The 22,977-nt window shown below is 38.8% G+C and overlaps 2 non-coding genes across 2 annotated transcripts; both read left to right on the top strand.

The window, feature by feature from the left end:
• The first annotated feature begins 10,080 nt into the window (after window positions 1–10,080).
• On the top strand, window positions 10,081–10,162 carry TRNAS-UGA (transfer RNA serine (anticodon UGA)). Its single transcript has one exon. It is a non-coding gene; the product is annotated as a tRNA-Ser (tRNA).
• Window positions 10,163–21,007: 10,845 nt separating this feature from the next.
• TRNAS-AGA (transfer RNA serine (anticodon AGA)) lies at window positions 21,008–21,089 on the top strand. Its single transcript has one exon. It is a non-coding gene; the product is annotated as a tRNA-Ser (tRNA).
• The last annotated feature ends 1,888 nt before the right edge of the window (window positions 21,090–22,977 follow it).

Genomic DNA, 22,977 nt, shown 5'->3' with positions numbered 1-22,977 from the left:
ATCTAATAAGGGAGAGCAGCATTGAGACGTCACCGAGTGGTCGTCTCTTCAGATTACACACAGATAATACTCTACTCTACTGTACTGTAGTATTCACCTTGACTGTTGGGGATTTAAGCCACAGCTGATTTAAAATTTTGATACTTTATAGACACCAAATTAAGACGAGCCCATTACTTCCAAATAGTAAAAAGTACAATAAGCATGGTGGAGCAATATGGCCTTAGTTGCTAATGCTCCTAAAAACCAAATAACAACAACAGCATGGTTAATTTTATGTATATATGATTTATTTTATTATTTACATCTTTTATCGCAAATTCGGACTACAGCATTTGTCATAAAATCAAAGAAATGAAATTAGAGCATATAAATTAAAATCACAGATCATGAAAGTGCAGCAAGCAGTCGCTTTCATAATTTAGCGCCACAGTCCTGAATCTACGCATAGACAACTGCCTCTGCGTAGATCGACGTCTAGTTATGAGTTAATTCGAAACACAACATTTGAACCATATCGCTGCGTAGAATTTTAAGATTATACGATATTGCCGTTCGGAATTTAACACATTTTTTTACTCCCTCCACAACATTGATAAATGAAACAAGGAAAACACAAGAAATATAAATGGACCTTGGGAAATAAGAGCGTTTTCGTAATAAACTAAAACGTCATCTACATTTAGAATCCCTTCTGATTTGGGATCAAAACGTAATGGTTGAGCACACTTCACTAACTTTAAAACGAAGTACTGTACTGTATTCATCATTAACATCAGCCATTTTCAATCCACTGAAGGATGAGGGCTTCTCCAGCAACTTTCCAGTTCCTTCTGTTTTTCGCAATGGCCATCCATTTACTTCCGACGAACTCGTGAATTTCATCTATCCATCTCCGTTGGTGTCTTCCAGGTTTTATTCTAGCTCCTCTTGAGTACCATTCTGTTATTTTCTTAGTCCATCTGGCATCATGACTTCGAGCTATGTGTCCTTCCCAAGACCATTTTAGTTTAGTTTTGATAAGAATGTCCTTTAATTGCGTTTTCTGCCTAATCCATGTGTTTCTGTTCTTATCTAACAGTCTGATTCCAAATATAATTCGTTCCATTCTTCGCTATGTAGTTCTCAGCTTCTCTTCCATTCTTTTGGTGAGTGCCCAAGTTTCACTTCCATAAGTCATGGTGGGGAGTATACATTGGTTCGTTATTTTACGTTTCAGACAAATTGGGATACTGCTCCTCAGTATGCGACTATATTTCTTGAATACTATCTATCCAAAATTTCTTCTTCTCTTGACTTCCAGTCCTTTATCATTATTACAGCTAATGACTTGTCCCAGATAAGTATATGAATCCACCTATTCAATCACTGCTCCTTCAATCATTCTATCCCTTTTCTGTGACATACTTGTTCATCATTACTTTTGTTTTAGCCATATTCATCTTTAGTCCAAAATCCTTACTAACTCTGCATAACTGATTAAGGTTTTCCTCTAATTCTTTGGGATCATGGCTTATGATCACAATGTCATCTGCAAATCGTAAATGGTTTAGGTCAGGGGTCGGCAACCTTTTTTGAGTGATGAGCCATTTTTGATCAAATTAAAAAAAAAAGACAATCTGAAGAGCCGAACCTCAAGCTCGAGGAAGGAGGTGGTGGAGTTTTTTAACAAATGATAGAGTGGGAAGGTGTTTTATTAAAAAATATATTTTGAAATATTATCTATTAATATTTCAAATATTAATAAATAATTAACAAACATCCAATTAGATACGAATTAATGTGACTTTTACTGCTGAACTTCTTGAGCGAGTATGCCGTAATTTTCATCTTTAAACATGCTGAGAGACTTGCATTATTCAGACGGTTTCCTGATTTATTTTTAATATACATAGTTCATGTTCGAAAATATTTGCCCGCAGAAATTCGTCGAACCAAACACTGAGAAAAGTCCAAACGCAAATATTTTCAAATTTATATACGTGTCCGGTAAGCTACTCCACGCATCGAACACAATTTGGTCTTGCTTTTTCAACTCATCTATCGCCGTCCATTTGTGTAGAGTTGCAAGGGCAGCCTTTTTCCTCTCTCCGAATTTTCAATTTCAAGGCATTTTAGTCTTGCACTCCAAGTGTCCTTGATTTTTAAGTCCTCTAAATACATTTCAAATTGTGCTTCATGTGGTGTAAAAGTTAGAGCCGCAGGTTGCCGACCCCTGGTTTAGGTACTCTCCATTCACATGGACTCCTTTCTGCGATCAGTCTAATCTTCTGAAAGCTTCCTCAATGGCAGCAGTAAACAATTTCGGAGATATTGTGTGTCCTTGTCGAACTCCTTTCTCCATTTTAAATTTCCTACTGTCTTTGTCTAGTCTAATAAAGGAGGTAGCGTTTTCATATATTTTCTTCAAAATCATAATATATGGGGTATCTATGCTTGTCTTTCCAGTGTCCGAAACATTGCCTTATGCTGTATGGAGTCAAATGCCTTTTCATAATCCACAAATGCCAGGCATAATGGTGTTTTATATTCATTTGCTTTCTCCATTAGCTGTGATTTTACGTGAAGGTGATCCACAGTTGAGAATCCTGTCCTAAAGCCAGCTTGTTCTTTCGGTTGATTTTCATCAAGTATTCTTTCTAATCTGTTAGTTTAGAATGACCCTTGTGAACAACTTGTAGATGTGAGATAACACATTGGTCTATAATTTCCAATTTATCTCCTTTCTTATGCAGTAAAACTATGATTGCATTATTCCACTCCTTAGGTGTCATACTTTTTCTAATATATTTTGTGAAGAGTCTTGCCAGTTTCTGTGTCATGTCTCTTCCTCTCAATTTTAACAACTCTGCAGTAACTTCATCTTACTCTGGGGATTTCTGATTCTTCATTTTCTTCAGCGTATGTTCTACCTCATCAGGAAGGATATCGGACATGTCGTATGTGCTACTAATTTGTGATCCATCTTCCCTGCTGGCATCATTCTCTCGCTCCTTGTATAATTCCCTGTAGTAATCTTCTGCTATTTGAATTATGCCTTCTCTGCTATTATAAGTATAGTACACCATCGCTATTCTTCACTTCCAGTATCATTTGTCTTTCTGTATTACTGCTCATGGCTGCTGAGTTAAGTCGTTTGTTTTCCCTTAATGCATGCTCTACTTTTCTTGTGTTAAATATTCTTATGTCCTCTCTGAATCTCTTTCTAATGCCTTTGCATAACTCAGTACTGTATACCCAATTTTATGCCTGTCAGTGTTTATCTCGCTCTTCATTTGTCGTTTTCGGTTCATGTTGTTGTTATTTGGTTTTTAGGAGCATTAGCACTAAGGCCATATTGCTCCGGGGATATGCGGTGGTCATTCCCTGACCTTTTCGCATCCTCCGTATTTGGTGGTCACGGGCTCGAACCGCGGTCTAATCAAGAAGCGTGTGCTATGCATTGCTGCTCCTACCCACCTGGCTACGGAGGCACCCTTCGGTTCAACACGACAAGCGTTTCTTGACTAATATTTTCTTCTTTGGATTTCTTTTTACCTATAGGTTTCTTGGGCTTGTCACTTTCAGAATATTAGTATTATAAAGGCTAAATTGATTCAAGGAGCTGACTTTTTCAGCATCTGCCTTAAAAAAAAAAAAAAAAAAAAACTCGATCAGTCATACCTTCTCGGTCACCAAAAAGCGGCTATTCAATTTCTCTTTGAACTTTTTTCAAATTCTTGGACCACCGTTGCAGGCAATTTATTTCAATGAAGTTTAATACGTTGTCCGAAGATAAATTTCACAAGATACAGCCATCTTGTTACTCCCCAAAATTTTATATTTGTGACCCCTAGGTCTTGTGTGGACATCATGTGTAAGATTAAACAATAATTTGTATTTCTAAGCAAAAAATCCTGGTGCAATACATGTTAACTCTCTGTCCTTATAGTGTTCAGTTATTTGGACATCAGTACTACCGTTATATTGATTTTTTTTTTTTTTTTTTTGTATGGAATTTTGACTGAGATGCAATCAAACAGGACAGCAAAGATCCATTTATCAACTTTAGATCCATAATAAGGGATATAGTTCTATGGAGTTGTATTACGGCCTCAGCAAAATAATAAAACTGAGTCAAATTGTCTGCCAAAATAGATGCTTCATTCGTCTCCATTTTTCATTCTCGGTCCCAGCCAACCTATGGCGACCCCGCTGTCAGTTACACATCATTTAGCAGTACTCTAATATACTCCCTCTCCTGTTTGCCCAAGTACAGGGAGGGAAAAACTGCCATGACAGATGCATATGAAAAAAAACTGAGAATAATCAAATTACATACAAAATAAATATACACATAATTAATTTTCAGACAAAGTCCAAACTTCATCGCAAAGAGCTACATCTGTTCAGTCTGTTTGAAAGCCAGCAGCACAAGGAGCTGCCGAGAACAGAAATGCCAGCACAAGGAGCTTGAGTTACAGTGGATATAGCAGACTCATGCCTCCACCAAAGCAAAGGAAAGCCTTTCAGAACGATTCCACAGAACTTTAGGTAATCCAGCACTAACACCATACCGCATTACCAGTCTAAGGCTTCCAAATGCAGAAGAGTCTTCCGCCTAAGAAACACAGCGGTTGCAAAGGCGTTGAAAGCCAAGAAGTTCTCCTGTTTATCAACTAGAATCGTCTAGCAGTCTTCTGCCTACGATTAAAATTACTCACCCGAGATGCCAATTCAATTTGTAGATCGCTGTACTCCTCACAGCAGTTACGACTCGTGGCCGGGTACAGGTTTGTGCAAACTTTTTTTGTTCAAATGAAGTCAGTACATAATTATTAATTACTCGCTACTTTACTATAATCTACTACACAGCAAAGGCACCTCCGTAGCCAGGTGGGCAGGAGCAGCAGTGCGTAGCACACGCTTCTTGATTAGACCGGGGTTTGAGCCCGTGACTACCAAATACGGAGAATGACCACCGCATATCCACGGAGCAATATGGCCTTAGTTGCTAATGCTCCTAAAAACCCAACAACTACACAGCAATATTACAGAATTAACGTATACAGGGTGTCTCAAAAATATTGGTACGAACGTTTAGCGGAGATAGGTAACATCTAAAGGAATGTGAATCGCATAGGAACCCATAACCGGAAACGTCACGGGAAAGTAGTATTAGAGGCACAAGAAGCAGAAATGACACAAGACAGTAATTAGTGGCAAACATTTATTTCACAATGGAGTACGAGATGGATGCATTTCATGATGTTACAACAGATGCTCGAAGGTTCCACCATGAGACGCGATGCATGCGTGACACCGACGCAGCATGGATTGGCGGACACAGTCGAACACACCTGGAGTTTCTGTGACAGTAGCAGCAGCGCAGACGAGTCTCGCCACGAGATCCATTTCCGTCTCCAAAGGCGATTCATACATGATAGATTTGAGGGCCCCACACAGAAAGAAATCAAGGCTCGATAAATCAGGTGAGCGTGGGGGCCAGGCAACGGGTCCACCACGGCCAATCCATCGACGCCCAAAACGCCTGTTCAAATGGTCACGAACACACCTTCCATAATGGGCAGGCGCCCCGTCATGTTGAAACCAAATGTTGCGTCTCACATTTGCTGGAACATCGTCAAGTAACCCTGGTAGAACTTGTTCAAGAAAGATCCGATATTTAGCGGAGTTCATGCGGGATGGTAACAGGTATGGGCCGACTAAGCAGTCACCGACCATACCTGCCCACACATTTATTGCGAAGCGATGATGTGCCGCATGGGGGCGCACACCGTCTGCGCTCTCTGCTAATCTATACACTAGGTGCATGTCTGCCAGCTCACAGTTCGTATATCGATGCATGCTCTTCGTGAGGCGACTACTGCTTGAATGAGTAAACCAGAAATTTTCCCTCTCGCGAACTGATGAACAGCGCCGTGTACCGACTTACGGTGACGTTTCCGGTTATGGGTTCCTATGCGATTCACATTACTTTAGATATTGCCCACCTCCCCTAAACGTTTGTACCAATATTTTTGAGACACCCTGTATATTAGTTTAAACCGCATTTTTATGTGCGAGCAGAAGTCAAGACTCTCAGAGCCACACGGTTCGGAGAATTATGCGATTATAGTTACGCCACTGTTCAGTTTTAATTTTAAAAACATTACTTATAAAATAACAATCATAGGTAATAATTTTTTAAACTGGAAAGTTTCCAAAATCAAAACAGAAGTTATAGCCATCATTTTCTTATATTACGAGGCATCCCTGGTTGAGACTAGTTAGTCACTGAAGAAGAAAGGGACTTGTTGCTTTTGAATGCTGCACTGTGAGGTGCTCTATAAAAGTTATCACAGCGACATAAAACATGAATTCGTGTTTTAATTTATTTTGGTGATTTCTGGCTTCTCGTCCGATTTTTAAAATACTCAATATATCTTTCTGATGGAAATGAGGAATTTTGTTTTGTTAAATAAGTTAATCGTTAAGTCTAGGGCAGTAATCTCAAATTATAAAAAGCTTTATGAAATCATTCTACGTATGTAGGGACAGAGCCGGCGGAATATGGTAAGCCAGATAAGCAGGGCATATAACGCCAACCTCTGGGACTGAAATTCAAAATTTTTATTATAATAATATTTAATAAAAGTATCTCAGTTAATTTGGTTTGTTGTTTTCGGTTTTATTGGTGCATCAGCGACTAAGGCTATAATGCGCCGTCTCAGTTAAAGTCAGTAAATAACGACTTTTAGGGTAAGTTAAAGTCAGTAAATAACGACTTTTAGGGTAAGTTAAAGTCAGTAAATAACGATTTTTAAGGTAAACAATGGATAAAAGGGTGATTGAGTGGGAGAAGACAGAAGGTGGTAATCAATGGATGCTGCTCTTCGTGGACTAATGTTATTAGTGGAGTTCCACAGGGTTCGTGTTGAGCTCACTGTTGTTTTGCATATTTATCAATGATATTGATGATGGTATATCAAGTTTAGTGTCGAAGTTTGCAGATGATACAAAGGTTGGTAGGGTTGTTAATGAGAGTAATGGCAGTGTGCTACTGCAACAGGATCTAGAAAATTTGGGCACATGGGCTGAGAAGTGGCAACTGAAGTTTAACCTTGACAAATGCAAAGTACTGCATATGGGTAGAAGTAAACCCAGAGAAACGTACCAACTATGTGGTACTACACTTAAGGTGGTACAAAATGAAAAAGACCTGGGAATAATTGTGCAGTCAGATATGAAGTTTTCTGAGCAATGCAGACAGGCTGCCAGGGCAGGTCATGGGGTGTTGTCAATGATATACAGGAATTTTGCTAGCAGGGGAAAAGGAGGTGATTGTCCCTCTGTATAAGGCAATGGTCAGGCCACGCCTTGAGTACTGCGTACAGGTCTGGAAGCCTCATTTTAAGAAAGATGTAGATTTTCTTGAGCGTGTGTACAGAGAAGGGCAACAAGATTGGTGAGGGGAATTAAGGGATCCTCTTACCAAGAGAGGCTTAAGTTCTGCAAATTGCAGTGGCTGGAGACTAGGCACCTGCGCGGTGATCTGATTGAGGTGTATAAGGCCTTGAATGGGTTGAGCACGTTGAATTCTGATGGGATTCTTCCACTTGCTCAGATTACAAACCTAAGGGGGTCATAAATTCAAATTGAGGAAAGACAGTTGTAGAATAGATGTGCGGAAATTTGCTTTTAGCCAGCAGGTGGTTAATTGCTGGAACAAACTTCCATCTCGTTGTGGAAGTTGATAGATTAAATAAATTCAAGGAAGAACTGGACAAACATTTATAGGGAACGGTTGTGTGAATTTTTTTTTTTTTTTTTTTTGGTTGATACTACATAAGTTCATACGCTTGCTTTCTTGCAATCACATGCCCCTATTAATATAGAAACAAACAATTTAATAACACAGTATTTTGTTTCTATATTAAGATTAATACCATTCTGCTCCAATTCGTACAGTAGTCTTCATGCACAACAGTGTCAAAAGCTTTCCTGAAATCCAAATATATGATATCAAAATTATTTTTTGCATCCAGTTCCTTTGTAATCACATCATAGTATCCAATCAAATTTGTCAGACAAGACTTTCCCTTAACAAACCCATGCTGTGTCTGAATTATTGCTGCAGTCTTGTCTAGATAGTAGTAGTAGTGGCATGTGATGCAAGAAAGCAAGTGTATGAACTTATGCAGCATCAGCCAAAAAAAAAAAAAAAAAAAAAAATCACACCATTCCCTCCAAATGCCTGTCCAGTTCCTCCTTAAATTTATTCAACCTATCAACTTCCACAACGACAGATGGAAGTTTGTTCCAGCAATTAACCTGGAGGCCTCCAGACCTGTACGCAGTACTGGTCTGGAGGCCTCATTTTAGTAGATGATCCTACATACATCTTTAACCAGTGACTCAATTATTTTACCCGGAAGAGAAGTTAAACTAACTGGTCTGTAATTACTCGTTTCACCCTTCGATCCCCCTTTGTGAATTGGGGATACATTTGCACATCTCCAGTCCGTGGGGACCTCCCCTGAGTCCAAGGATGGTCTCATAATTATGGCTAAGAGTTTGCTAAGTTCCTTTGCCGCCTTCTTTAATATAACTGGATAGATCCCATCCACCCCAAGTGCCTTTCTTATGTTTAGCTTCAACAATTTCTCCTCCACTTTGCTCTCAGTTATTACAAAATCATTAAGCACCCTGCTACAATTTGATAACCTTCTGGCATTTTTCTTCCTTAACTCCTCATGGGTGAATGTAGATGCAAAATATTCATTCAGTTTGGTTGCTATCTGAGCAGGATCATCAGCAGTCGAACCATCGATATCAAGTGGACCAATCTGATCAGATCACCCCCTTCCTTTTAGAGTATTTTGTTGAATACTTAAAATTCACGAATACTTTTTTTAAAAATACACACTTTATATTTTCAGTTGGGGAAATATTTTGTCCATTAAGCACTATTAATGAAAAATAGTTATGTTCAAATTATATTCTAAATATAACCCATTAAAGCAGTATTAAAATAATTAATTTAAAAAAAATTGTGTTCGAATTACATTTTAATACCACATTTTCAGCTTTGTAAGTAAATGCCTCACGAGCCCAATGGTTAGGACACTTATCAGTAAAAAAAATATGCAAGCCTCAATTCGAATACACCAAAATTACTTTTATGAAAAAAACCTGCGGCGCCATCCACTACACTATTTAAAGAATCATGCGGAACAAAATCGGTTCAAATTGCCGCCAAACAAGTAGCACCCCTAGCGGCGGTGGCATTAAAATGGCCAGTAATGAATACTACAATATTAAACCGAGAATGTAATCGATATAAATCAAATTAAATAAAGGTATTTCTGTTTATTCAAAATTGTAGTATTCATTACAACTTAAACGGCGCCAAATACCCTATCACCGGCCCTGTGTAGGGCATACACTCTTTCTGTACATAGCTATGAGTAAATTGGGTTTACTACTTAAATGTATCGATCTCATATTCTGGAGCAACTTCGTTATGTCATCGTCCCACCAGAGTCGAAACCCGGGTATGGGGAGTGACATACACCTTAAATAAAAAGCAATACATCTCTTTTGCAGCAGTGTCTTTTAATTAGGAGGAGTAATACAAAGGCCGTGGCGAAGTGTCTCCACAATATGCAATCAATGCTATATACAAGCTTAGTCAAAAATAATACAATAACTTGTATTTAGTTATAAAAAATCGAACGCCCCTTCAAGGCGTATTCGATTTTTTCTAAAATCGAAATGAAATTTTTCTGTTCTGTGATTAATAGAAGTGAAAAGTAAACATAGTTAATCTCCTTATTAATTAATAACTAGGATTACTGTATAACTTTATCGAATACTTAATGAAACTATACTTTTACGCTCTCTAAACCTAGCCATTCAGTACTCTGTGCCTGGCATCCAGCATATCCCACTCCCTTTTACATGTTATGCGGACCGAGAATCGTGGATATTGTTAGAAGGATGAAAATGTAATCATAAAAAAGTAGAAATGTAATCGAAATTTTTCCCTTTTAATTTTCACTATTATACTTATAGAACTATTTCGAAACTCAGCGATGTGCAGTCGTGGCCGAGTGGTTAAGGCGATGGACTTGAAATCCATTGGGATCTTCCCGCGCAGGTTCGAATCCTGCCGACTGCGAAATTTTTTTTGACTAATTATTTTATTTATTACCTTTTTAATTTAAAATTTTAAATCAATAAACTATTACTACTTCCAAGAAACCGTAATTTAAACTAATATTAAAAAACCTTTCCCCTAAATACCCGAATGAATGCTATTAAAATGTTTCCTTTTTTTCCCAAAAATAATACTAACGATCTGAAGTAATTCACCAATGTGCTTATTTATCCAAAAGGAATCTACCATAATTGGTTTAAAGAGCTATCAAAGTAAGACGCGTACCGGTAAAATAAAAACGCATAGTTCACGATGGTTTATTTCTAGAACGTATTCATGATGGTTTATTTCTGGACTAGTGGTGCCATCTATGAATCATATGCCCAACCGTAGAATAAAATGCGCAACACAAGTGCGTGCTCATTCTGGCATTGGGAGACAGAGAAAAAGTAATTTCAATTAAATCTGCTACGAATAGTGTCTATAAGTTGCATGTGTTATACTAACTTATTTTCTGCTTGTGGGATGAAAATACCAGGAGAATCCTTATTTCTGCGTTTGATTGGCTAATCTTATTTCGCTCAATAAGATTTAAAAGTAGATTTTCAGCAGATTTACTAGTTTCTGGGCATAAAACAATCATGAATTCAGGCATAGACAAGTAGCGCAATCTATTGCGCTTGGTAAAAGATCCAAACCCATAAAAGGTTTGGATCTTTTACCAAGATATCTTACAGCACCAGTCCTACAATCCTTTTCCATGGCGGCTTTAAGCACAAGTAAACCAACTAATTGAACTATTTCTTTTATAATTTATGCAAAAAATAACAGAATGGCATTTTAAATGCATACTAATACAGTATTTATTACAACTTGTAATAAATGTATTGTGACCTGTTATACTTATACCTGATTTAGTTTCAGTTTCTAAATTACATCTTATATACTCACGAGAGGGTTAGATGGTTTTTTTCTACCGAAAACTCGCATTTTTCGTCCAGAAAACAGCAAATGTTGAAAAGTCAACCTTTTCAATTCATTGGCAATAGACCCTGTGAAATACTCCGGAACCAAGCAGTACAAAGTGACGAGCCTCCTGAAGCACACAGCTTACTTCAACTATAATTTTGTCAATAATTGAATTTTGTAAACAATATTGTAAATAATTGTAATCGTGCATTTTTGTACACCCTTCTAGCCGGTCGGCTGTGTATAAGGGGTGAAAGCAAACACTTGCTACTTTAATAAACGGATTTAATAATAAAATTGACTACAGAACACACGCAATTTACGGACATTTTACATACAGAGCAATATAGCCTAAATTGCTAATGCGCCTAAAATCCCACAACAAATATATTAAATAATAGTGACAAATGGGCCTGGAGTACTGGGGTCCATAGTTTCAAATACAGATATATACAGTTATACCCAGATATTTATTAACAAATAAAGTACAAATAAAATAAAATATAAGTACAATTATTTCAATTCCTGACAACTCTGTCATGGCATCATTTGACGTGGTCTCTTTATTCACCTCGATTCCCGTCCAACAGGCCGTGCACTGCGCCAGAAGGCTCCTTGAGAGCGACTTAAGCCTCCAATCCAGGACGTCACTATCCACTGATGACATCTGTACCGCCCTCAACCTATGCCTCTCTAGCAGCATCTTCACCTTTGAAGACTCACTCTACAAACAAGTACAAATACATGGCACTGCTATGGGTGCCCCTGTCAGTTCCGTAGTAGCTAACATCGCCATGGAAGATCTAGAGGAGCAGATACACCAGAACCCACCTACACCTATTACAACGTGGTGTAGATACGTCGACGATATTTTTACCATAATACCACGTGGTTCTGAAACGGTACTACTAGAACACCTCAACTCCCTATCCAATTTCATCAAGTTTACCGTAGAATCAGAGGTGAACGGTTCGCTCCCGTTTCTGGACGTACTAGTGCATCGCGTAGGCCCACGTCTAGAGACCTCAGTATACCGCAAACCCATGTGGTGCGGTCAATTCACCAACTACGAGTCCGGCCACGCTCCAAGCCATCTCAATAGCACTGCCCGCACCCTATTCTCCAGGGCCTGGAGCCATTCCAGCACCGACACAATTAGACGTAACGAGATCTCCCGTGTGAAGGCGGACATAACCAGATGCGGTTATCCATCCCATGTACTAAACAGATGCTTGTTACAGGCAGAAGAACTTACATTCAACCCAAGACCTCCGAAGCAAGTCGGCATATCGTCCGCCTATATTCCGTACTATCCATGAGTGTCAGGACGTATCTCGAAGATCCTTAGAAGTTACAACATCAAATGTGTACAATTACCCGGTAGGAACCTACGTTCACTTGTCTCCAGTGTGAGGACCCCTGTCACACCTGTCTTACGCAGCAATGTAGTGTACCGTATCACCTGTAAGGCCTGTAACAGTTGCTACGTAGGTGAGACATCGAGACGTCTCCAGGATCGCCTCACGGAACACGACAGAGCAATCCGGCTTGCCGAAACTGACCAGTCCGTGCTCGCAGAACATTTTTGGGCTACCAACCACGATCTTGACCCCAAGCGCGACTTTGAGATAGTGGACCACGCGCGACACTTTCGCCACCGCCTATGGCTAGAGTCACTAAACATAATAAACAACCCTAAGGCATTAAATCGCCAGAAAGGCATGCGTCTGCATCCCATCCTAGAGACAACCGTTTTATTGATGGATGATCACTGGCGTAAGGCAGCACACGTCCGTGCTACAACAATGACGCATGATTAACGTGCCACACTTTGCTTGTAGTGTATTCAAAATTTTATATTAACTTATCAGTTGATAAAGGGACACGTGTTCCGAAAGCTACTGGTTTTTGTACTTATATTTTATTTGTACTTTATTTGTTAATAAATATCTGGGTATAACTGTATATATCTGTATATTAAATAATATTAATAGTAGCTACATGCAGTGTCACTTATTCATAATGTATTTTTTTATTTTATTACACTAAATTTATTCAGGAGAACGTTTATGCTGTTTGTTTCCTTGAAAAAAAAAAATACCTAGTAGTCATACCCTGCATACAAAGGTAAAGAAACAAATTTTCAGTATTAACAGAATCTTGTTTTTAAATAACAGGATCGCATTTTTTATAGAAAAAAAAAATCACTTTTGTAAACAAACAGTTGATTTGTAAACATGCCTATTAAACAGTATTATTTTGCGATGCTGTCGATAAATAGTGTTACATGGGACTAAACCACGAATTTCTGGAGCACAGTACAAATCGCTGGTACGAATTCTCCTCCCTCCCCACACACACACACACACACACACACTCCTCCTTTCCCTTGAATGAATGAATACTAGGTCAGATTGTTAATCCACTGGTGTGCAAAACTTAAGGACCAGTCAGATTTTCACCTGTAGTTTCCAGGATATGGGGAAAAGCATACCAAAGGAACCTCGTGAGGTACAGAAATGATGAAGAAAACAACACCGACACAACAACGGAAACAAAACGGTACAAAAGGACTTTATTCAATAATGGCAACATAGCACTGCCAAAGATGGAACAAAGGGAAGAGGTGGTCCTCAGTAGGAGATATGGCCACCCCTAATGTCGATGCAGGCTTTGCACCACCTGTCCATACTTAGAACAATGTTGTTGATAAGTTCTTGCGGTAACATTGTCCATTCCTCTGTCAGCGCCATCTTCAGCTGGTGACCATTTTCTGGTGGGTGTGGATGTGCCGCTTGGCGTCTCCCCAGAGTGTCCCATATGCGTTCGATAGGATTTAGATCAATGGTACAGGCAAGTCAATCCATACGAACAATGTCCTCACTTTTCAAAAGAATATCACAGCTGCAGTGCGATGGGGCGTGGCGTTATCATCCATAAACACGAACTCGGGGCCAATGGCACCTCGGAACAGAAGCACATGGGGAAGAATTACCTCAGTACAGTAGCGTGCACCGGTTACAGTACCGTCTTCCAGTATCTGGAGTTGTGAACGTCCATCCAAGATAACGCCTCCCCAAACGAGAACACCTCGACCGCCATATCGATCCCTTTCAGTGACGTTTGCGGAGTAATACCGTGTGCCAACCTCTCGCCAGATTAGGTGACGTCCAGAATCGCTGCTGGGACTGAATCTACTCTCATCGGTAAAGAATACCTTACCCCATTACGCTGGTGTGCAGTCCTTGTGTTCGATGCACCACTGTAACTGGTGTCTCCGATGGGCAAGTGTTATAAAAGGTACACAGCGTACTGACCGTCGGGCAAACAGTCCACCTCTGTGGTCGTCTGGCCACAGTAAACCGCGATATCCTGTAATCCTGGTTTGCAATGGATCCCGCTGTCTGGTGTTGATCCCTCTTGGCCTGTGACAGTATATATTAGGTATTAGGTATGTTCGGGGTCTGACGGCACCTGGGAATTCTCCCATCTCCGCGTATGTTCTCTGTATCGGACAAGCCAGTATATAGTGGTCATCATTGGGCGTTGTTTTTCGTGGACGACCACCACTAATCCTTCGAACAGCTGTACCTGTCGTTCTGAAGGCCGACCACGCACATGAGACGACGTTACAAATTCATAAAAATTTACTATTAATGTTGTGTGCAATTAATGTGCTGTTTATAAAATATATATACATACACAAATGCATAATTGGAGTATGCAAATTAAGATTACGGCCGTAGTATGGAAAGTAAACTGCTAATTAAAGAAAAAAAAAAAGCAGTAACTTAATTTTAACTACAGCGCCAAAAACTGAGGGTAAGGGAGGGGGAGGTTCTTCAAATAATTTTGAATGCCCTTACTTCTGATTTACTTCTTCGCTTACCTCCCCGCACCTTACTCAGTTTTTGGCGCTTTAGTTAAAATTAAGTTACTGCTTTTTTTTTTTCTTTAATTAGCAGTTTACTTTCCCTACTACGGCCGTAATCTTGAAACCGCAAGAACAGGACTCCTCTACTACTTATCTAAGGGAATAACCACCACTTTCCTGGAATTTACAATAGACCCAACAAACAACCATAAAGCAGAAAAGATCCGGCTTCAGTCTCACCTGCTGCAAGTGTTGCAGGACAGGTGGGCAGAAATAACCAAAGTAGCAATCACCCACAAGTTCTTGCCGCAACTTGAAAAAAATCTATTCAAATCGCCTACTTGGTTCTTTCCGGGGTTGCAAACAACATACTGGACACGGCCCCTTTAACGCAAAGTTAATGGACTTCGCCCTTGTAGAGGACCCATGCTGTACATGTGGAGAGATCGAAACCTGGGAACACCTCATGTACGACTGTCCGCAATACGAGGATTTCAGGTGCATTCTAATCACGAGTATAAGATACCTCCCCAGAGGGCAAGAGTTTCACCTACTGGATTCAGAGGAGGAATACAGAGCCCTGACCAACTTCTCTCAAGAAGGAGAACGCTAAATGCAATACACCAGGAGTGAAAGACGACCAGCCAGATAACAAATCAAAACATCCTTTCAGACACACCCCGGAATGATAAATATGTGGAAGATACCAGCTGTCTTGCCTAGGAATAGCGATAGTGCACCCCTACAATGATACGAACGAACAATGGAACCAAGAAACCCTGTGAAACTGACAAAAGTACTAACTGAAGATAGAGAACCAAAAACAAAGACATTCAACTTGGACGGGACACTGTCCCACGAGTGACTCTACTACTGAACATGATTTTATGACTACACTACGACTGCTGCAGCCTCACTGCCATGTAGCCAAATGGCGATCTGTACCAGCTCCCTTGCCTGGTACCTTTTTTCCTCTCCCCGGCAGGGGGAGGAGATGGTGTTCCTGTCTCCTCCCTCCCCTTCCACCCCATATACTTCGCCTGGTGAGGCATGGGCATGCCTTACTGACCACCTGGGGTTGCCTTCCTATCGATCCCATACTTCTATCTTTCCTCCCCCCCAGTCTTAATTGTCTTCCCCCTACTCTGACTAATACGCCAGCGTAAACCGACAACTAATCAAAATTAACGATTTCTAAATTGAAACCTGAACCACATTAACCTCTCCTGGCTTTTTCTAAACTTAAGTGCCCCCCGTTTTTTTTTTTTAAGGTCCTACTAGCCACCGAAATCTCTGGAAATTAGGTGGAAGGATCTACCATAGTATATATAAGCTACTGGGTTCCTGGTCTGCCTCTACGGGGCGTAAAGTGGGGAAACGTTGGGCCCCAACTGGGGTTCAGCGGCTAAACGACCAGAAGAACAACGGTACACCACAGAAAACGATCCAAGACCCACACACAAATCTCTGGCATTTACAGCGTACTGTAACACACCACAATGTAAACTACGCGGAGATAGGGGGAACCCCTGGTGCCGCTTGACCCTAAACACACTTACACTTACTCCAATTATGTATGCGTTTGTGTATGTATATATATTTTATAAACAGCACATTAATTGCACACACAACATTAATAGTACTGTACATTTTTATGAATTTGTAACATTTCATTTCTATTTTAGATTTTCATTAGTGGTTTTTGTAACACGGTCTCTGGTTAACATGTGTATGAGCTTTTATATTAACGTGCATGTGCCTTTATTAATATATTAAAATTATTAATATACTATACATATATATATATATGCATATTAATAATTATATTTTCTTTGCGTTAAACTGCATTGCTTCAATCCTCATAACATCGACACTTTGCAATATAATAATTATTATTAAAGTTTCTTTCGTCCTGTGAACTTGTCACTTATGTTTTTAGTAGTGTATTAATATTGTAGTCGAGCGACATGATAGAGCTCAATTGACCTTTTCACGTTTTTACTGTAAACCCTTACAAAACATTAATTTCTTTATGCGCAGACCCCACGAAAGTGCAACGCTCTCAGCTGCACATGCTTAGTATGGCTCTCTCGGCTTACAGTCTGTCCTCGTATAGCACGATAGTTGCGTTCCTAGAAATCCTCGTGCAATGCAAAATCGTGCAATATAAACAACAGGCCCTATGGGAAAAGTAGGGTTAGGTGCCGACCACCCAAGATTGAACACACATTTGGAACCAAAACATAACCAAACACAATAAATAATCGGGTAATTTTAATCGTTATAAAATACTTACGTATTTTATAACGATTAAAATACGTAATAAAAATAATATTATATTATAATAAAGTTTTTAGTATTTTTTAATACTAAAAAAGTATTAGTATTAAAATTTATTATATTAATTTATTATATTAAATAAAATAGTCGTAATAAAATACTTACGTATTTTATAATACGTAAGTATAAATTATAATACGTAAGTCGTAATAAAATATTGCTAATGCTTTTTCTTCTATCGTAAGCAAACTTGCTTTTTGTTTGATTTTCTATCCAAAGAGATGACAGCCGTTCCAATTCTTTGTGTCTTAATCTAATGGATTTTAATTACATTTTGAGTTGTTCCCGCTATGAAAGTTGTTTTTATTTTCTCCGCATTCTTTGTAATTCTCGGCGTTGCCTCATTTAGGTCTGTAGCACGTGCAATATCACATGGTCTTTCATTTCGCTCAAAGCGTTTCACAATTTCATATTTTTTCTCTATTTAACAGAGGCGGACTGGCCATAAGCCTTACGGGGGAAACCACGGTGGGCCGGAGGCCGGTGTGATTTTGGCCATAAACCGTAGTATGAGGCCACTACAAATTTTCCCGGGTAACAATTTTTGATCCAGTCCGCCTCTGTTTATCGATATTGCTTTTGTTTTTCTCTGTGAATCTGCAGTGTCTTCACCAGGACGCTTCCTTTTCACACCTTTTAAGTATTTTACTAATTTTTAGGGAATAAAGCACAATTACAAAACGAGGAGGCACGCTTGATACACATAAACAAAGCTGCGTGCGTGTAGCAACTGAATAAATAACACCGTAAAGTCCGAGATACACTATTAATTAACACCTCGCATTTTATTAAAGCACATTTTTGGAGGTTACTACCATAAAACAATAAAAACAATTTCCAGTTTCGTTTCTGCTGGTGGAATCTGTTATAAACTGCTAGTAAACTCCATCTAATTGCATTTGCGATTATACCGATAGCTGGAATTGTGTTGGTTTTTACGTTATTATGGTGAAATGTGTTTCCCCTTCACTGATATAAAAAACATAAATACATTTTCAGAATCTTCTCTTCATTCCTATCGTGTTGCGTTCAGTTGGGGTGATTCCGCGTTCGACTGCCATTTCTTGTAAACACAAAGGCGAATCGTGCATAAGCGAATTCGGTTCGTGTTATATAAGATATCGTTCCCCTATTTATAAATCGTGTATGATCGAATTCGTGTAATGCAAACACGTGTTATACGAGGACCGACTGGTGTAAACCCTTACAAAACATTAATTTCTTTATGCGCAGACCCCACGAAAGTGCAACGCTCTCAGCTGCACATGCTTAGTATGGCTCTCTCGGCTTGCTTAGTATGGCTCTCTCGGCTTGCTTTATATTCTATTTTTAACTGTTCATAATAAAATTGCTTCATTAAAAAAGTGGTATAATATTGTTCCTTTATCTTAATTCATTTACAAAGAATATTGTAGTCGAGCGACATGATAGAGCTCAATTGACCTTTTCACGTTTTTACTGTAAACCCTTACAAAACATTAATTTCTTTATGCGCAGACCCCACGAAAGTGCAACGCTCTCAGCTGCACATGCTTAGTATGGCTCTCTCGGCTTACTTTATATTCTATTTTTAACTGTTCATAATAAAATTGCTTCATTAAAAAAGTGGTATAATATTGTTCCTTGATCTTAATTCATTTACAAAGAATAACCCTTTCAACGAATAATTTCTGATTACACTTTGTATTTCTTTATAAATCATATCATAATTTTTAAAATATTAAATACTTTTAATATTTCCCTACCTGTGCTAACACCGATACATTGGTCATCGTGAACTTCATAAACTTCTAACTATGAAAAAGGCTCAAAACCATAAATGAAAGAATAAATTCCTCGCTCCAATCTTCAAACACGTAGACACAAGCAGACGAAGCAAAGAATATAGCACGCCCCCTCTAGTTAATTTATTCTCGTTCACAATTTGTGATTTTCTTTAGCCCTCTGTTGAGGTCGTCATAGAAAAAATACCAGTCCAGTAAAAGTTTTATACTACACTGCTCTACAAAATTAACAGAACAAAGTGGTTTTCATGGATATTTTACTGTGGACAGTGAATTATTCACTGTTCTTTATATCATATCAATTATTCGCCGACGGCGAATAATTGATATGATATAAAGGCATCCTGGCATGCAAATTCCGAGTACCCAATATAAATCGATTTCGATCTTACAGAACACTACATTATGCAAAATTATTCATCCTATAAAAACACGGGTTGGGACCTTATCACTTCATTCACATTTTTCGGCTTGCTCAGTGGGCCAGCCACATCTCCAGTAATCAGGATCGTTGTTTAGGAAAGTCATCGTCGTTCAGTCAGTGCTTTCGAAATTGTCTGTGGTGATGGACCACTTTCTTTTATTTCCAATCCGTCGGGCACCGATACTTTTGTAAATTATGTTTAATAAACTTCTTTTATTGCTGCTAAGTACGGTACAGGTACTGGAAACAATAATTCTCATCACGGCGACATGGCCAGGAGTTTTACATTATGGAAAAGTTTTACAAATCTTGCAAATCTAGGTTTAGTATATCGTGTCACTTATTGAGACTGAGAAAACACTTCCGCAGTGAATCAAAGTTTGGATTTAATATAACGGCATATGGGGGAAAACCATTGTATTATGCTTGGTAACGTAAAATTATAAAAAAAAAACAACAAAAAAAAACACGTTGTATTATGCTTATAAAAGTAAAACAATGGGAAAAAAAATGAGCAAGCCTTTACAATCTGATACCCCTTCCGACTGATCGTTTCGAGTAGTAGTGATTGAAATGCCTAGCCCTCATACTTAGTCTTAGTTAGGGTGGTTATCCCTCACTAGTCGCTGTTTTAAACAGCGGCAAGGGGTGTATATTCAAGACTAACGGATTCATGCGTATAAGTAACGGTTTTGATTTTCGTAATCTATTGTATACAAGATTATGGACACATCGTTTTTCGCTCGAATCCGTCCCGAATTGGTGGCGTAAACTAACATATGGTGAGTATGGGCTTGGCACACCCAGGTTCCTGAGCAGGATATCATCATTCTTCTCTTTCTTAATGATTCCCTTCTACCCCCCCCCCCCCCCCGCTCTCTCTCAGGGTAACTTGGGAATTTTTTTTTTTTTTTGGCTGGTGCAGCATAAACCTCAGGCTTCCTTGCACCATATGGCTGATAATAATAATAATAACCTTCTTTAAGTAGTTCAAAATGAAAATCTATTTTAAAAAAAAAACTATATTTCTTTCGCTTGTATAATCCAGAGCCAAGAGGGAGGAAAGTGTGTTCTCTCAATCTATGTATAAGTGACACGATACGCGCATTGATTTATGGTTTGACATTGATTTATTTATCACTGTCTTTTTCAAGCTGTTTGCCTGAAATTGTTTGTTGTTCAAGTTGTTTGCTTGATTACCTGAAATCCAAATTTCAGGTAAATTGAATCTGTGCACATACTTGATTACCTGAAATCCAAATTTCAGGTAATCAAGTATGTGCACAGATTCAATCTGAATCCTGATTCGAAGTCAAAACAATATTGAAAAGATTGGTACAGCAGTACATACATATATGTTATCTAAATAAAACGATACAATGTAAGAATACTGTATATGCATATAACCCCCCAAAAGAAATAAAGTAGAAATAGATTTATACGTATAAGTCATCTGAAGCAAGTAATGACGTCGTGCAGTCGTGGCCGAGTGGTTAAGGCGACGGACTAGAAATCCGTTGGGGTTTCCCCGCACAGGTTCGAATCCTGTCGACTGCGGTAAAGTTTTTTTTTTTTTTTTTTTTTCCCCATCCGACCTAACCCCCATTTTTTTTTCTACACTTTACTAACATTTCGCTCATTAACTCTTCGGTAAAAAACATTTAACTATTTCAATCAGTTTTTTAAATTTATTTTAAAATTATCTTTCTCATGCTTTGACTATGCGAGAAAGGCAACACCATAGTTGCGCACTCAGGAACTTTGTCCGGGTAACCGGCTTATACGTTCCATGTTTGTAGTTCTAACACAAGACATGACTATACATTTATACTACATAATAAAAACTATTTGTGGACTTGCCCTCTTTATATAATATAATATAATTTAAAAAATGTCCTTCAGGGCATTGCCGAGAAAAATATTGAATACAGTATTTTCGTTTATTCCTTCTCCATAAAAATACGCGATCACACGTAACATGTTGGTTTTTATAATATATTAATTGTATTTAAATATTATTATTATTATCCATATGGTGCAAGGAAGACTGAGGCTTATGCTGCACCAGCCAAAAAAAAAAAAAAAAAAAAAAAATGTTTTTTTGAATTACCCAGAGAGAGAGAGAGAGAAGTAGAAGGGAATCACCAGAAAAAGAAGAATGATGATATCCAGCTCAAGACCGTGGATGTGCCAAGCCCATACTCGCGCCAGATGTGAGCCCCTGGGATTATTAATATACTTTCTTGAAGTGTGCCATTTATTACTATTTTCATATAGGTTTAAGGATCGACCAGTTGAGCCGTGAAAGTTAACACTTCGGTAAGGGGAAAGGCGCACCTAAGTCAGACGGTTCCATGCAGCAGACTACTTTCTCACCGTCTCACGCCTAATTGACCTCAGAGGCTCGCATCTGTGTGAGTATGGCTTGGCACACCCAGGGTCCTGAGCTTGGATATCATCATTCTTCTCTTTCTTGATGATTCCCTTCTACTTCTCTCTCTCTCATACAGAGTAATTCAGAATTTTTTTTTTTTTTTGGCTGGTGCAGAATAAGTCTCAGGCTTTCTTGCACCATATGAATAATAATAATAATAATAATAATAATAATAATGAAAGGATCAGAACCAAATTAAATTTATACACTGGAACGTTAAAGGAGTTTCAGTGGTGACATCTATTGGCAACATATTGAACTGACTGCGCCGCTAAGCTCAAGATCACCGATATTTATACAAAGTCGAATTGTGTCGCAAACGAATGACGTTCTGGCTGATAAAATGAAGTGCAAAGCATTCCATTTGTTTAAGTTTCAAAGAAAAAAAATTTTTTTTCTTAGCTAGCTAGAAAAAAGTCAGTCTGAAATGTCCTTTCTATTTAAGTGGAGTTGGGGGGGGGGAGGACCTGATAGCCAAGTGGTCAGAAGTGAGAGAGTAGCACTCCTTCAGTAGACTGGGCTCTAGTCCTTGACCACTAAATACGGTCAATCTGCCAATCCGCACTGTGCTAGCATCCATTTCCCTCAACACAAAATTGTTGAGAAGGCTTCAATCCTGCAGTGGGTTGATAATGGCTGCAGTTTAGTTTTTTTTTTTGTGGGGGGGGGGAGTTTCTCCTGTACTGCTTGACAATCAAAACTATGTCCATTCTATACATATTGTACACCTCATATTCAATTCAAATTCTGAATCCCTTATATCCAAGTGATGCTTTGTCTCTGATATCCCCACAATACCTGCATTTGATTTCACCAGTACTTAAAATACATATATAAACTATGTTCCTAGCATTAGTGTACATGCAGGTGTACATGGACCTGTTCTTACTAGTTACCTTAACACAGTCCATGTATTTACTTGTTCCATGATGACCCACAACAGTGCTTGAAATCCCCAACACCTTGCTTCCAGGCTGCTGCATGTCCAATAGAAGCAGTGTGAGAATTACT

Source organism: Mastigoproctus giganteus, chromosome 13, assembly GCF_048544385.1.
Source record: "Mastigoproctus giganteus isolate SK-2022 chromosome 13, ASM4854438v1, whole genome shotgun sequence".
In the NCBI taxonomy this organism is placed as follows: domain Eukaryota; kingdom Metazoa; phylum Arthropoda; class Arachnida; order Uropygi; family Thelyphonidae; genus Mastigoproctus; species Mastigoproctus giganteus.
Note: the sequence above shows the minus strand (reverse complement) of the source record. Positions and strands in the feature narration are given on the sequence as shown.